The sequence below is a fragment of the Notamacropus eugenii genome, chromosome 6 (genome assembly GCF_028372415.1).
Source record: "Notamacropus eugenii isolate mMacEug1 chromosome 6, mMacEug1.pri_v2, whole genome shotgun sequence".
NCBI lineage: Eukaryota > Metazoa > Chordata > Mammalia > Diprotodontia > Macropodidae > Notamacropus > Notamacropus eugenii.
In genome coordinates, this window is record NC_092877.1 from 81,175,141 (window position 1) to 81,189,462 (window position 14,322).

The 14,322-nt window shown below is 34.7% G+C and overlaps 1 long non-coding RNA gene across 1 annotated transcript in view; it reads left to right on the forward strand.

The window, feature by feature from the left end:
- Positions 1-12,406, forward strand: part of LOC140511364 (uncharacterized) — a 250,814-nt gene extending 238,408 nt beyond the window's left edge. The window contains exon 5 of the long non-coding RNA XR_011969518.1: positions 2,175-12,406. This is a non-coding gene — a long non-coding RNA (uncharacterized lncRNA). The remainder of the gene's footprint in view (positions 1-2,174) is intronic.
- The last annotated feature ends 1,916 nt before the right edge of the window (positions 12,407-14,322 follow it).

The window sequence follows — 14,322 nt, forward strand, 5'->3', positions numbered from 1 at the left end:
ATTGTGAACTGCTCATCCTGAAAAGAAGAAACACTACATTTCCTTGAAATATACCACTGGACAAATGAAGTTCCTCTAATGATACACCTTCTTTGGTTTCATTTGTGTATGTGTGTGTGTGTGTGTGTGTGTGTGTGTGTACAGACAGTGAAATAAATCTGTAGATAGCCAACTGTTAAATGTACAGCCTCAGAAACTGGCAAACAGGGCTTAATTTATTTTATTAATTTTATTGATTTAATGAAGTGATAGGGAAAATGTTTATGCATATAAAATTTAAAAGTGTGCCTTGTGTACTCTTTTTTTCATAAACCTGGTTATTAGCATTAGCCAGTATACAGATAAACGATAGATAGATAAAGAGATAGACAGACAGATAGACAGATACATGTGTCTATTAAATGGAATATTAAAGGAATTACCAAGATATCAAACCAAATAATAATTTTCTTCGAAATATTTTGATTATCAGACTTGGGGGATGTTTGAGTTCTTGACACCTTGTTCCCCATGTAAAAGGTTTCTAGCTAATCCATTTGTGGATGCATTTGATTACTCTCATGCAGACCGTGAAAAATCCTTCTGTTCTACAATCCTAAATTTACAAGCTATAGAGAGAAAACTCACTACCAGAGCAGTCCTGCTTCAAAAACATTTAATCAACAAGGGACAAACATTCAAACAAAGTAAATGCCTGCCCAGTGTATTGCTACCTGAAACTGTGGTCTGTTACAGACCGCAAAGAGACCCTTTTGTGGCCAATTCATTTTGCTTTCAGCTGTATTAATGTCTGATGTGGTGAGCCAAAGCAGCCATTAAGATAGCTGAAATAACTAGACCACCTGCACTGTGGCCTGATTATTTTGGTCAAATACAGAGCCTCAGTATACATGGAGAGTGTAGGTATGGACAATGAAGGCTGGGGTTGGAGCCATTTGTCTCAATTCCTATCTAGATTATTTAAAGAAGTAATAAAGCAGTGACCTATGCGTGGCAAAATAGGGTAGTGGCAAAACAAACCAAAACAAACAAAACTGTACAATATTTACAAAAGTGATTCTTGTAGTTTCATAGCATGTAGATTTAAAATAGGAAGAAAATTTAAAGGTATATAGTTCTAACTCCTTCTGTAACAAATGTTAACTGGGAAACTGAAGCCCATGGAAGACAGATAATAGGCCTTTCCCAACATGATATTATCATGACAAATTCAGGTGCTCTGATGCCAAATCAATGTTCTTTCCATTACATCATGCCATTTTCCTAAAAACAAATAGAAAAAATCATAGAGATCCAAGAGATCATAAACTCTAATCCCCACCTAAGCATCATGTTCACTATCTAAGGTTTATCTAAATTTACCAATTTTCCTAGCACATACCTAGTGACACTTAGTAAATATTTAATTGCATTGCTTTAGCAATTATGTAAGTAAATTATAGAACTTGAGCAGCATTCTAAGTAAGATTCCACCTACCCTGAACTAGATCTCTAATAGGCTAGATTAGCTCTCATCCCTTTGGAAGGATGTTGTAGTTCAGACAATATGTGTTCTACTGATCGTCTTTCTTATCTAGCATATTGTCTATATCCTAGACATGTTCTCTCATTCTGTTTTGCATTCCCACCTTCTTCCCTGCTTTTCTACTAGAATCTACCTCATATGATGAAATTTCTATAGGAATAATTTCTAGGGAAGAAATTTATGATTTCTTAGTTCATGGCTATCTCCTTTGATTGTCTTCTGAGGGGGAGGAAATAAGTCAGACCTATCTAACTGGGACTTGGTTCCTCTCTATAAAATATTTGGAGATGCCCTCCCGTATAATGATCACATTCTTAAGAGTTCCAAAAAGATATTGTTTTAATTATATTCTTGTCCCTTTGTGTCATATCAAGGTCATTGTTGACATTTTTTTTCTTTGCTATAGCCTAAAGTCAGATGCCACCTGATGATAACCCCATTTCTTTCCTTTGCCTGTCCTTTTCTGGGTCTGCTTTGAAAGTAACAGTCTAGACCCCAGTGTGTAGGTTCACTAGGTTTCCTTGCAAGAGTTACCATGTTGTTCTCACCTTTTGGGTGTTTCAGGCAATTCACATGACCTCCTTTGTACAAAATCAATCTTTGGAAATTTATCGAACATTAACTGTGGTCACTGTACTAAATGTTCTAGGGATACAAAATCCTGTGTGTAAATGTTGACTTGTGGCATGGAGTGCTGGGCTCAAAGAAAGACTGACCTCATTAAGGAGTACCTGGAGGACCTCACTGTTTGTGCTGAGTCTTCATTCAACTTGGTCTCTGAGCAGGATCTCCGTGATGGTGAAGAAATACATTGGTAAGCATGTTCCTCTTGTTTTTTTCTTACATGCTATTGATGATTAAATGAAGTTGTCATTATTTAATTTAAGAAATATCAATAATTTTGATGTACAGAATGGAGAAACTTTGTTGGAAGAGAGATTTAAAATTGCTTTTTTTGTTATATTTAAGCAAATTCCTTTTTATCATTTATAAATTAAACACTGTAGTTTTGTCTACTCCTTAATTTCAAGTTACTTGTGTGATGGTATAGATATGGTCCACTATGGTATATTCTTTAAACTTTTTCCCCACATATTTGCTACCTCTTGTCCTTTAGGCTCCACATGAAACAGTATTCATTGCACTCACTACTTTTTCCTCCAGCAAAATCTACTTTGTGTGCACCTGACTCATTCATCTACTTGCCCCTATCATTTTCCTTTATTTTTATCTCCTCTATAAGAAAATCTTAAATTGTTATGTTAAAATATACATATCATGTCTTTAGTATTATTAGTGGTGAACATAGTTTGCTATAAAAATCTTTGCAGAGCTTTCTCCTTTTTGTTCTATCTGTTGTCTTGCACTTAAATGAACTCAAGATGACATTGTTTATTTAGATATCCCACCAAGCTTTATTTAAACTGATTTTTATCCTCCATTGTTAACTGTATCTAGAAAGGTGATATTGCTTATAAATATGTAATTAGAAGCTGGTTCAAGGAAAAATAACATCAAAATTCATCTGAAAGAACAAATGGTTCAGAACACCAAGGGAACTAATGAAAAAAATGCTAGAGAAGCTGGCCTATCCCTACCAGATCTCGAATTGTATTTTAAAGCAGCAATCATCAAAACCACTTGGTACTGGTTAAAAAAAACAGAGCAATAGACTAGTGAAATAGGTTAGGTATGCAAGACACAGTAGGAAATGAATATAGCCATCTATTGTTTGATGAACTCAAGAACCCTGGCTTCTGGAATAAGCTCACTGTTTGACAAAAGTTGTTGGGATAACTGGATAAATAGTGTGGCAGAAACTAGGCATAGACCAATGCTTGACACCATACACAAGAATAAAGTCTAAAATGATACATTATCATTAAAAAAAAGATTTAGGCTTAAGTCTGGCCTCTCTCATATACTGGGCCATGTGACTTTGAGGAAGTCCCTTAAACTCTGTATCCTCAAGCAACTATCTAAAAAATATAAGTTGCATGTGTCAGCAAGGTTGAATAATAATCAGCTATGAGTGACTTAAGTGTTCTCAGCACACAATGATTCAAGCCAATTTATGATGGAAAATGCTATCCACATTCAGAGAGAGAACTGATGGAGTTTGAATGCAGATTGAAGCATAATTTTTTCACTTTATTCATTTACTTTTTGTGTTTTTTTCTTTTGATCTGTTTCTTCTTTCACAACATGACTAATACGGAAATAAGACCAACTAGGTGGTGCAATGGATAGAGCACCAGTGCATGAGTCAGGAGGACCTGAGTTCAAATCTCACCTCAGACACTTGACACTCACTAGCTGTGTGACCTTGGGCAAGTCACTTAACCCCAATTGCCTCATCCTAGGTCATCCCCAGTCATCCTAATGAATATCTGGAAACTGGATTCAGATGGCTGTGGAGGAAAAGTGAGGCTGGTGACCTGCACAGCCCTCCCTCACTCAAAAAAAAAGTCAAGTGCAAGTCATGTCATCATTTCTCTGATGGCATGGTCTTCTTCATCAATGAAGGATGAACACACACAATCTGGAAATATGTTTTGCATGATCACACACATTACCTATGTGAAATTGTTATTGTGTTGGGAATGGGGGAAGTTGAAGGAGAAAATTTGGAACTCAAAAAAAAAAGATTGCTAAAAATTGTCTTTACATGTAATTGGGAAAAAATAAAATATAAAACAATTAGAAGCTAGCTCAGAAGCCAAGCAGTCAGTCCACTTATCAGAAGTAAGATTTAAGTTATATTATTTTTACTCTAGAGTCAATCATTCTCCATGTTTTGTAGTTAAATTTGCATTCTCAACTGGTACTGATTTGGCTACCACATCTTTTAGTTTGGCAATTAAATTAAATGTTTAAGAATTAAGGGATTTCTTTGTTGTTTTTGTTACCTTGTCTTATTTCAGGCAATTGACTTATTTTGTTATAGGTTTGTTGTAGTTTGTGTTCTATGCCCATTTTTCTATCTGTATTCCATTTCCTATAATCAACAACTGGCATAACATAGTATACAGTCATGTTGATTCAATTTCATACTATATAATTTTTTTAATCTTTTCATTAATTTTATTATTTGCCCTAACAAAGCTTTGGTATTTATGAATAGCTGAGTCAAGAATGACAGGCACAACCATGTTTTACCCTGCAAAAATATGCACAGTATTATTTTATTATGCTATTAATGAATGCTCCTAATGTCTGTGTTCTGATTCTTTTCTCAGATAAAGTATTCTCAATCTGTAAGCACAAGGTTTCTGTGTAGTATGCATTCCTTTCACATCTTTTATTCCCTATTTCTAATTCATATTTCTCATCATCCTCACCTTTTCCTAATTTTGTTTTAAAATCACAAAGTATCAAAGCATATGTAATATAATTTCAAGTATATTATTGAGTTTATCAATGCATTTCTCCATGTTTCATGCTTCTTAAGACATCTTATTGCATAAGTGGCAATTATTTTTAAAATGCTTTTGTTTTATTTGGCAAGCATCCTGAATCTTGCAATACTATATGACCAGTGAAATGTCACATGAAGTAATGCATGCTGTTATATTTGGGTAGAAGATAAAATCAACTCCAAAATTTACATTTTTAAGTCATTCCTCCACTTAGCTTCAATTATATTCTGTTTTTTATGTAAATGGAATATATAGATTTGTATGATTCAATGCCCATAGTAGCATGCCCATTCATTGGTTAGTAGATAATGACTTTGTATTACCAATAGATGAGTTAAGATTTAGTAATGTTTTGAAAATTCTTAGATATTTCTCAATCTCTGGTCTTTTTTGATCATTCAGCCCTTTCTTGAAAGGAATAAAAGTGGTCCACACAGGAGCACTGGTGATAATTTTATATCTGTTTGTTATATGAATTACCATGGATAAAATTTCATTATTAAATGTCTAGCCCACCAGAGATTAGCCTTTGCATTCTTTGTTTGATTGTAATATGAAATAGGTTAAGTCTGTTGCCAGAACAACACAAAGAATCTGTCCTTCATGGTAGAAACTGCCAGCTCTTGTGCCCTGTTGGCACAGCCTTTGCAACCCAAGGTTACCTTGGTTTGACTGTAGTTTGGAATGTAGATTTATTTGGGGATATAAACTTTGTAGCCAAAAAAGTCCAAAAAAATCTTTCTTTCATGGTAAAAGGGGCCAGCACTTGTGCCCTGTTGGCACAGTCTTTGTAAACTCAAGGTCACCTCCATGCCACAATGAGGCATTGTAGTAGGACTTGAAGACTGAATAATTCAGGACCACAAAAAAAATCTGTTGCCTAATATAGCCAGATAATTCTTTGTCTTGAATTATCTATTAACTTGATGGATATGATGAACTCAATTTTCAAAGGGGCTATGTATGGGAATTTTCTGGTAGATATTTTCATTCCTTTTACATTTTAACTAGCATCTTAATGGAATAATCTATTCCTGAATATTAAATAAATTTATGTGGAACTTAACATTTTCCTTCAAAATGATCATTAAGAAGAATGTCATGGAATGACTACTGCATATAGAATTGGAAGACATGGATTTGACTTGGTTCTGGCAATTACTGGATCACCTTGGGTGAATCACTCTGTAAGCCTTAGCTTCCACATATGCAAAAAATGGAATAATGATAATTTTTTCTATCGACTCACAAGGTTTGTGTTGGGTCCCATCAGATAACACGTACTAGGTATCTCCTAAGTGATATGTAAATATAATTTGCTTTTTATCATGATACTCAGAAAAGATTTAGTTGCTTTCATTTGGTCTTTCTCATGGCCAAAGACATTACCTACACCGACCATCTCTCAAATAAGGGACATATGTTTGTTGAACATTCATGCAGTCAGCAAGTATTTACTGTAGAGGCACTTTACTAGGTGTTTGGGCAAAAAGAGATAGGACACTATTCCTCTTACTTTGATTTCAATCTAGCAGGAAGATATAGGTAGAAATAAGTATCTGCACTGGATTGAAAGCATGATAATAGAAAAAGAGATGCAAGAAGTGTTTGAAATTGAAGAAAGGGAAGACAAGGAGATTTCATAGAATAATTAGCATTTGTTCTGGGCTTTGAAAGAGGGATAGGAATAGAAATAAAGCTGTAGACAGTATTTCAAATTTATGGAATGGTTGTAACCAATGATTTGAGACCAAAAATCTTTTCTATATGAAGGGGTAGGTAGCAGTCAATTTTCAACACTTTCCATATGTAAGAGTGTAGTGTGAAATAACACTGGGAGGTAGAGGAATACAACCAGAAGAGGGAATGAAAGTCATGGTAAGAGTAACTCACATTGTTTATATGCTTGAATCTTTATAAAATGCTTTCCTCATAAAAAAAGACTTTTACATGGTGAGTAAAATAATTTTACCTATGTTATATATGAGGAAACTGATTTTCAGTGAGAATAAGGGATATGAACATAATTATACAGTGCATAGTGAAGTCTGAGTTGGGAATCAAAATTGTTTATCTTGCTTCCAAGGCAAATGCTTTGTATATCACCAAGATGCCTTCCATAAAAAAATTCATACCTTACTTAATAAACAGAGAGTCAATGAAGAATATTGATCAAAAAAGTGATGTGGTTTTATTAAAGAGAAGCATAAAGAAGCTCAAGCATATGGAAGAAAGGGTGATTAGAAGGTGAAAGAACTAGAAGCCGTGCCATCTATTCATTGAATGACCTTGATCTAGCAAGGTGATTCCAACCTCTCTTATGGTGTTTTGCACATGGCAGACATTTAAAGATGCACATTAAATTGTACTATTTAGTCATGACTGTAGACCTAGAGCAGATGTTATAGTTTTCTTAAGTTATCTGAGGGGATTTGATGTGTAAGTGTTGAACTTGCCCTGACTCTTATATTTGTTTGTTATATGAATTTCCATGGACGAAATTTCACAATTAAATGTCGTCAACCAGAGATTAGCCTTTACATTCTTTGTTTGATTGTAATATGAAATAGGTTAAATCTGTTGCCAGAACAACACAAAGAATCTGTCTATCATGGTAGAAATTGCCAGCATTTGTGCCCTGTTGGCACTGTTTTTGCAACCCAAGGTTACCTTGGTTTGACTGTAGTTTGGAATGTAGACTTAGTTTGGAATGTAGACTTATTTTGGGATGTAGACTTTGTAGCCAAAAGAGTCCAAAATAATCTTTCTTTCATGTAGAAGGTGCCAGCACTTGTGCCCTGTTGGCACAGTTTGCAAACTCAAAGTCACCTCCATGCCACAATGAGGCACTGTAGCAGGAGTAATGGTATCAGTTATATAAAGATTTAGATTTGGTATAAGCAGAAATTTCCTAACAATTCAAGGCCTCGAAAAGTGATATTTGCTCCCACAGGAGGTGCTGGATTGCACGAGCTGGAGTTGGACTACTCTATGTCACTGACATTATTGAGCTGTACTCTAGCTCACTTATACATTGGACTAGATGGCCTTTCAGGTCATCATTAGTCCTCTGAAAAGTTTTTTTTTATTTTTCTCTTTGAAATGAGACAATGTCATAACTTATGACTGTGTTGAACAGACAAAAAGTTGAGGAGTTGATTAGAATAGCGAAAGGCTAGAACAGTCAGTGAAAGGGATTGAGATAGGGAATCAATAATAGTGATGAACTCAGGTAATAAATCAAGAGTAATCATGAATGAAATCAGATTAAACTTGAGAATTTTTGTAGCTTCACTTACCTTTCTAAGTAGAGGATCAGAGAATCTTTTCTTGGGAGTTACTCAGAAAGAAGGATAAGATCCCAGGAAAATATCTAGAAGTATTATTAATTTAGGTCAGTTAAATGTTACAAGTAGAATAGAGAGCCATTAAAATGATAGAACACAGGGTTAAAATGGCAAAAAAAAGGTAAATACAGCTAGAGTGGAAGAGATAAATTGGGGAAATAGAAAGTGTTTGAAGACTGGGGGTTAAAATAAAGATAAAATGGTCAATTTTGAAAAAGTGCAAGAAGTTGGAGTGGAGGTTGGGGGTCTAAAAGTGTAATTAAAGAATTTGAGATTTGGGCTGTGGTTGATGTCTGGATAAGAACAGTATCTTAGGAATGTCCATACTCTCCTTTAGCATAGTTGTGATGGTTTGAAAATATAGATGTCGGTGCGAAGGCACTGTGAACTCAGAATACAGGCAAGATCATTAACATGGAATGATGGCAAATGATGAGCCCAATGCCAAAATCATCTTAGAAGATAAGGAAATTGGTGGATAAATGGTGGCAACAGGGATGAAGAGAAAGATCTAATCAACATTGTACTGTGGCTCACCAACTATTTGGACAATGGTAGTTCAGAGAAAGATAAATTCAGTCTGGGGGTTCCTTGGATAATCTTACATGGATGAATTATGAATTGATGTGAGCCCTGACAGACGCAAGGAAGTTCTTTAAGTAAAAAAGAGGAGGGAGGAAATGAGCAAGTAGGCAAGAACGTGAACAATGACACAGCCACAATGTGCAAGAAAACTTAAGACTAGACAAACAGAAATTAAGTATAAGCATATTGTGCATGGGTAAGTTGGAGATTAATGGTAAATGGGTTTGGAAAGACAAAGATGCATTATATTGTAAAAGACCTAAAAAGCAAACGAGAATAATTAGGATTCATGATAATTTAGAATAGATTGGCATTGCAAGACTTTAAGAAGGGCAATGACATGTTCAAAAACGCGTGGGCAAGATTAATCATTGGTCACTAAAAGAGATCAAGAAAGAGAGGAAATAGAAGCAGAAATCATCTCCATTACTAAAAAGAAAATTCCAGAACCTGCCTTACTGATGGAAGGCCAGAACTGTCATCTTCAGATGTGAAAGACAGTATATTACTACATTTTACAAGGAGGAAAATCTCTTGTGCTTTTTGTTCATTACTTTGTAATTTCCCTATCATTTTTATGGATAAGTGCAATCCAATTTTACTAGATTAACTACAATTTACAAGGTGTGTAAAATTTGAATAAAATAGAATATACCCCTTAATCATGAATCCTGAAAGATACATCAGAAAGGGAACCTGGAAGGCAGTTTTCAAAGTGTTTGAAACTCCAGTCTCCCCAACTAGTCATATATGTTGCTGTCATAACCGTTCAGATTTATATTCTATTTTTCAAAAAAGATGTATTTTCCTTTCTTGCTTAAAGAAGGATAAATTACTAAGTATTTTATATCATTTCACATTAAAAAGTAGGATTATATGATGTGGGAGAAAAATCTTTTATTTTAATACCAAGGAGACAAGTCTGAACTGAAGAGATTATTCTATTTGTCTCCAAAGCCAATGTTATGATAAACTGTTTATTTTTGGTGATAAGATATTTTATAGGGCACTTTAATGTCATCTACATATATAATATTTGGGTTTGTATTTTCCAATGCTCACTTTCATCATTTTATGATGCCCGTTTCCATGAGACACCCCTTTCACACATCTCTATCAATCAGTAAGAATTTATGGAGCAGAGAGCATGTGCCCTGTACTCTGCTATGTGCTCAATAAATCATAAGGCCTTCCCTTCATTACACACCTAGAAGTTGCTGTGGGAAATCCAACTTGGAATTCTCCAGCTGAGGACATGACCAGTCTTGACACCTGTCCTATGCTTCATCAGTTATTTGAATTAATGATGGCTGGTTTGAGTGAACTCCCACTAGAAGAGGAATTATGCTGTAAATATTTTTGGCAGAACAAAGCCAATTCCAGGTACGATTTCCAGAAATATGTAAATGCAGTTTCAAATTCATACTTGAGGCATTTGTATAAAATGATTTCCTCTGTGTGGGACACTGGGAGTGTTATGATCTAGGTTCTGTTACTTTCTGAATGACCTTGAGGTAACTGCAGATACTTTACCTCCCTTTCTTTTTTTACTGGAGGAAAAATAGGTTAACATTGTCAGTATTTCTCCTGCCTTCTATGACTGTGATGAGAATGGATTTGATGGGACTGCAAAAAGCTTTAAGATTCTCTTGAATATTCTATTTCAAGGTACCAGAATGTACTAGACATCACTAGACTATTTATTGGTTTGAGAGAAAAAAGTGCTGCATATGAGTTCATCTCCTGGCTCTGTTACTACCTCTATAATCTCAATCAAGTCACTTAACCTCCATCAGCCTCAGTTTCCTTATCTGTAAAATAAAAGAATTGGACTAGATATGCTCTAAGGACCCTTTGATTTCTAGATAATGATGTCCTGATGTTACCTAGAATATTTCTGTGTTGTTTCCAGATGTTTCATTGACTAGTTACATGATTTTTAATAAAGCTCTTGACATCTCAGTAGCTCAGTTTCATCACATCTATGAAGTGAAGATGAGATGAGATAAAGAATCATATGTGATAACAAATGTATGAATAACTATACATGCACACAATATGAATTAGATATTATAGTATTCTATAGGATATCTTAAAGTGATCATGGGGTCATTTTAGAGCTGGAAGGAACTTTAGAGACCATTGACTCCAAATTGTTCATCTTCTGGCTCATGAAATTGAGACTATGAGAAGGTATTCAGTTGAGTCACACAGCTGGTATAGTTCTAAGGTAGAATCTAAAGTTAAATCTTCCTGGTTCTAAGTCCAGCACTCTATCTACTATAGCATTTCACTGCTTCCTTTGGAGGTTTTTACCAGCATAGACAAATTCATGTGGACTGTAATATACATGCTTCTAGGGATAGTATACCTATTTATGATACAGATATATGTATAAAGTACATATGTGTATGTATACATATATATGAGGTATGTGTATGTGTGTGTGTGTATAAAATGACTTCTTTGTCAGATTCCTGAAATCTGTCTCTTTTGAAATAGAACTTCCTAGATGAGTTGTGTACAAGTTTATAGAACTACTTGTAATTATTCAACACTTCAAAGTTAAGAATTGGTTTACCAGAACATTTAAATTCCTACTCAAGTAGAACTTGGCTCTCCAGCCAATCTTAGCTTTTTAAGATCATCAGAGAAACATTCCGAAGCCTAAATGTCTCACAAGTGTTACCAATGTTTCGTTCCCTTTGCTTCTTGATTGCATTTCTAATAGCATGTTTTCAAAATGAGCTGGAAATATATTGAGTTACAGTCAACCTAAGTGAGTTATTGGTGTGTGAACAGAGTTCATAGGAGTATTTGATAAGAGATATTTCTATATATAAACCATGATACACAGACAATTCAGTGGAATTTGATGGAAAAAAGTAAAATCTGTTTTTGGAGGCCTATCATAAAACTTCCAGAAAATTTTAATGCAAGAGGAGGTGAATTGTTTTACTATTGAAAATATGAGAGGGGTGTCTTGGGGGCATGTATGTATTGCCACTCATTAGATGTCTTGAAGCAATGTCTATTTAAACATTTTCAAAGGAGATATTCTAAAAAGTGCATACTGCTGTGTGTCTAACACATAGTAGGTGCTCCATTCATGTTTTGTACCTTTTCCTTTCCTCACTTGACATTTCCCACAGGGAATTCTTTTTCAGGAGTCATCTTGACTAGGTATCTTGTGGGGTCCCTTCCAACTCAGATTCTGTGGTTCTCTGAGGGCCTGAAGTTTGGATGCTAAAGAGAACTAGATAAAATCAAAGTATCCCAACCTTATCCTGCTCCCAAGGTTATTTAATATAACATAAATCCATTTCACATTTCTATGATTTTAAAAAATTGGTTTCAAAAGGCAATGCCTCCCTACCTGACAGTAATAAAACTATTTGACTGTAGACGTATCATTAAACAAGTGCATGATGAGTTGCTCAAATCCTTTGGTATACTTGTTTCTTAAATTCAGAAAGAAATCTTCAGCTAGCTTTTGTCTGTGAGGCTTTCTGAGTTTCAAAAACACAGGGAAGTCTTAATAATCATCTACTTCGTGTGTATATCGAATCCTACATTATAGCCTTCACTCTTTAGGCTATAATGGCTTCAATATATAATATCATATATAAATATAATATATATTAATTAATATATTATAATTATAATATAATGTAATAATTGTATTATTATAATATAATATAATAAATATAATGGTCAGGCTATTTTATTGGTGGTGGGGGCCAGGTAAGGCAAGGTGCTGAGAAAAAAATAGCTCTTTAAAGTCCTTTGGTTAGAAGATGATTTCTTACTAAGAAAAAGAAAAGGCTAATTTATTTTAAACTATCATAGTTTGCAAAGAAATCATCTTGTATTTGTCCTAATTAAAATGCAAGTAACTTTTATCAAGAAGACTGAATGAGACACATCTTTAATATAGCATTTTATATTTTTGAATGCTTAGAAATCCTTATTAAAATCAAATAAGGTACATTGTGATTGTAAAAGTCCAATACAGCCCGCAATCATTGAAATGAGAATCTGCAGTCAAAAAACCAAGACCTGGAGGAAGAATTGTGGCTTGAATATTGCCTTTCAGTTATGCCAGTGCACATAATTAATGACCCTTATTGGTAATCATCCTTTTAGGGTACACTTCATATGTATATGGTAATATGACTGTCTCAGTAGAAATTTACAATATTTTTTTTTCTTTTTCCTTTAGACTGTTAGAAATTGTTTTAGTGTGCATGAATTGTTGATAACTAAGCTTCACTTAATCAGCCTCACTCTAAGGTCAGGACTGTGAAAAGGTCTGGAAAGAGAAAGACAAAAGTGAGTCTCTTCCCTCAAAGATCTTATAGTCAGTCAAAAGGAATTTATCAGGCATTTGCTATGTGCCAAGAACTGTGCTAAGTATTGGGTAGACAAAGTTAACAAAACAACAGAACAAAACTTCACTGACATCCATCCTGAAGCAGGAAACAACTAAGTACGTGCAAGATAATTTAAGAGAGAAGGAAACAAACATTCTGGGAGGTAGGTACTATTATTATCACCATTTTACTGTTGAGGAAAACTGAATTTAAGTGCCTGCCAAGAGTCACACAGCTAGTAATTTTCTGAGGCCAGATTTGAAATCAGGTTTTCCTGACTCCAGGCCCAGGGCTGCATCCACTTTGCCACCAGCTACCACCAAGAGAAAGCATTAGCAGCTAGAGGTAGAACAGAAAATCTCTCCTACAGGAAATGGACCTAAGTAAGTCTTGAAGGGAATGGGAAGGGAAAAAAATGCTTATTAGGTACCTAGTATATGCCAGGAACTGTGCTAAAATTTTACAAAATATCAAGGGCAGAGGTGAAAGGGGTCACGGATATTTCTAGGGAATAATCTTTACAAAGAAGGGCGTAAAAGCAGGACATTGCCTGTCAGTTTTGAGAAGAGAAACGGTAAATAGGCCATTATAGTTGGATTGCAGAGTACCCATAGCAGGGTGAAAACTGTAAGAAGACTGGAATGATAGAAAGCATATGAGGATCTTTTTTAATTATTTATTTTTAGTTTTCAACATTCATTTCTATAAGATTTTGAATTCTAAATTTTTCCCCCTCATTTTCCCTGGATCCTCCCCAAGATGGCATGTAATCTGATATAGGCTATACATATATACGCTCATACTAAGCATATTTTCACCCTAGTCATTTGTGAAGAAAAATTAGAACCAATGGGAGGAACCGTAAGAAAGAAGAAACAATTGAGACAGAAAGAGAGCCAGAGAGCAAATAGTATGCTTAGATCTGCATTCAAATTCCATAGTTCTCTTTTTCTGAATATGGATAGCATTTTCCATTATGAGTCTTTTGGAGTTGTCTTAGATTTTTGCATTGCTAAGAAGAGCTAAGTCTATCAAAGTCAGTCATCACATAATGTTGTTAGTGTGCAGTGTTC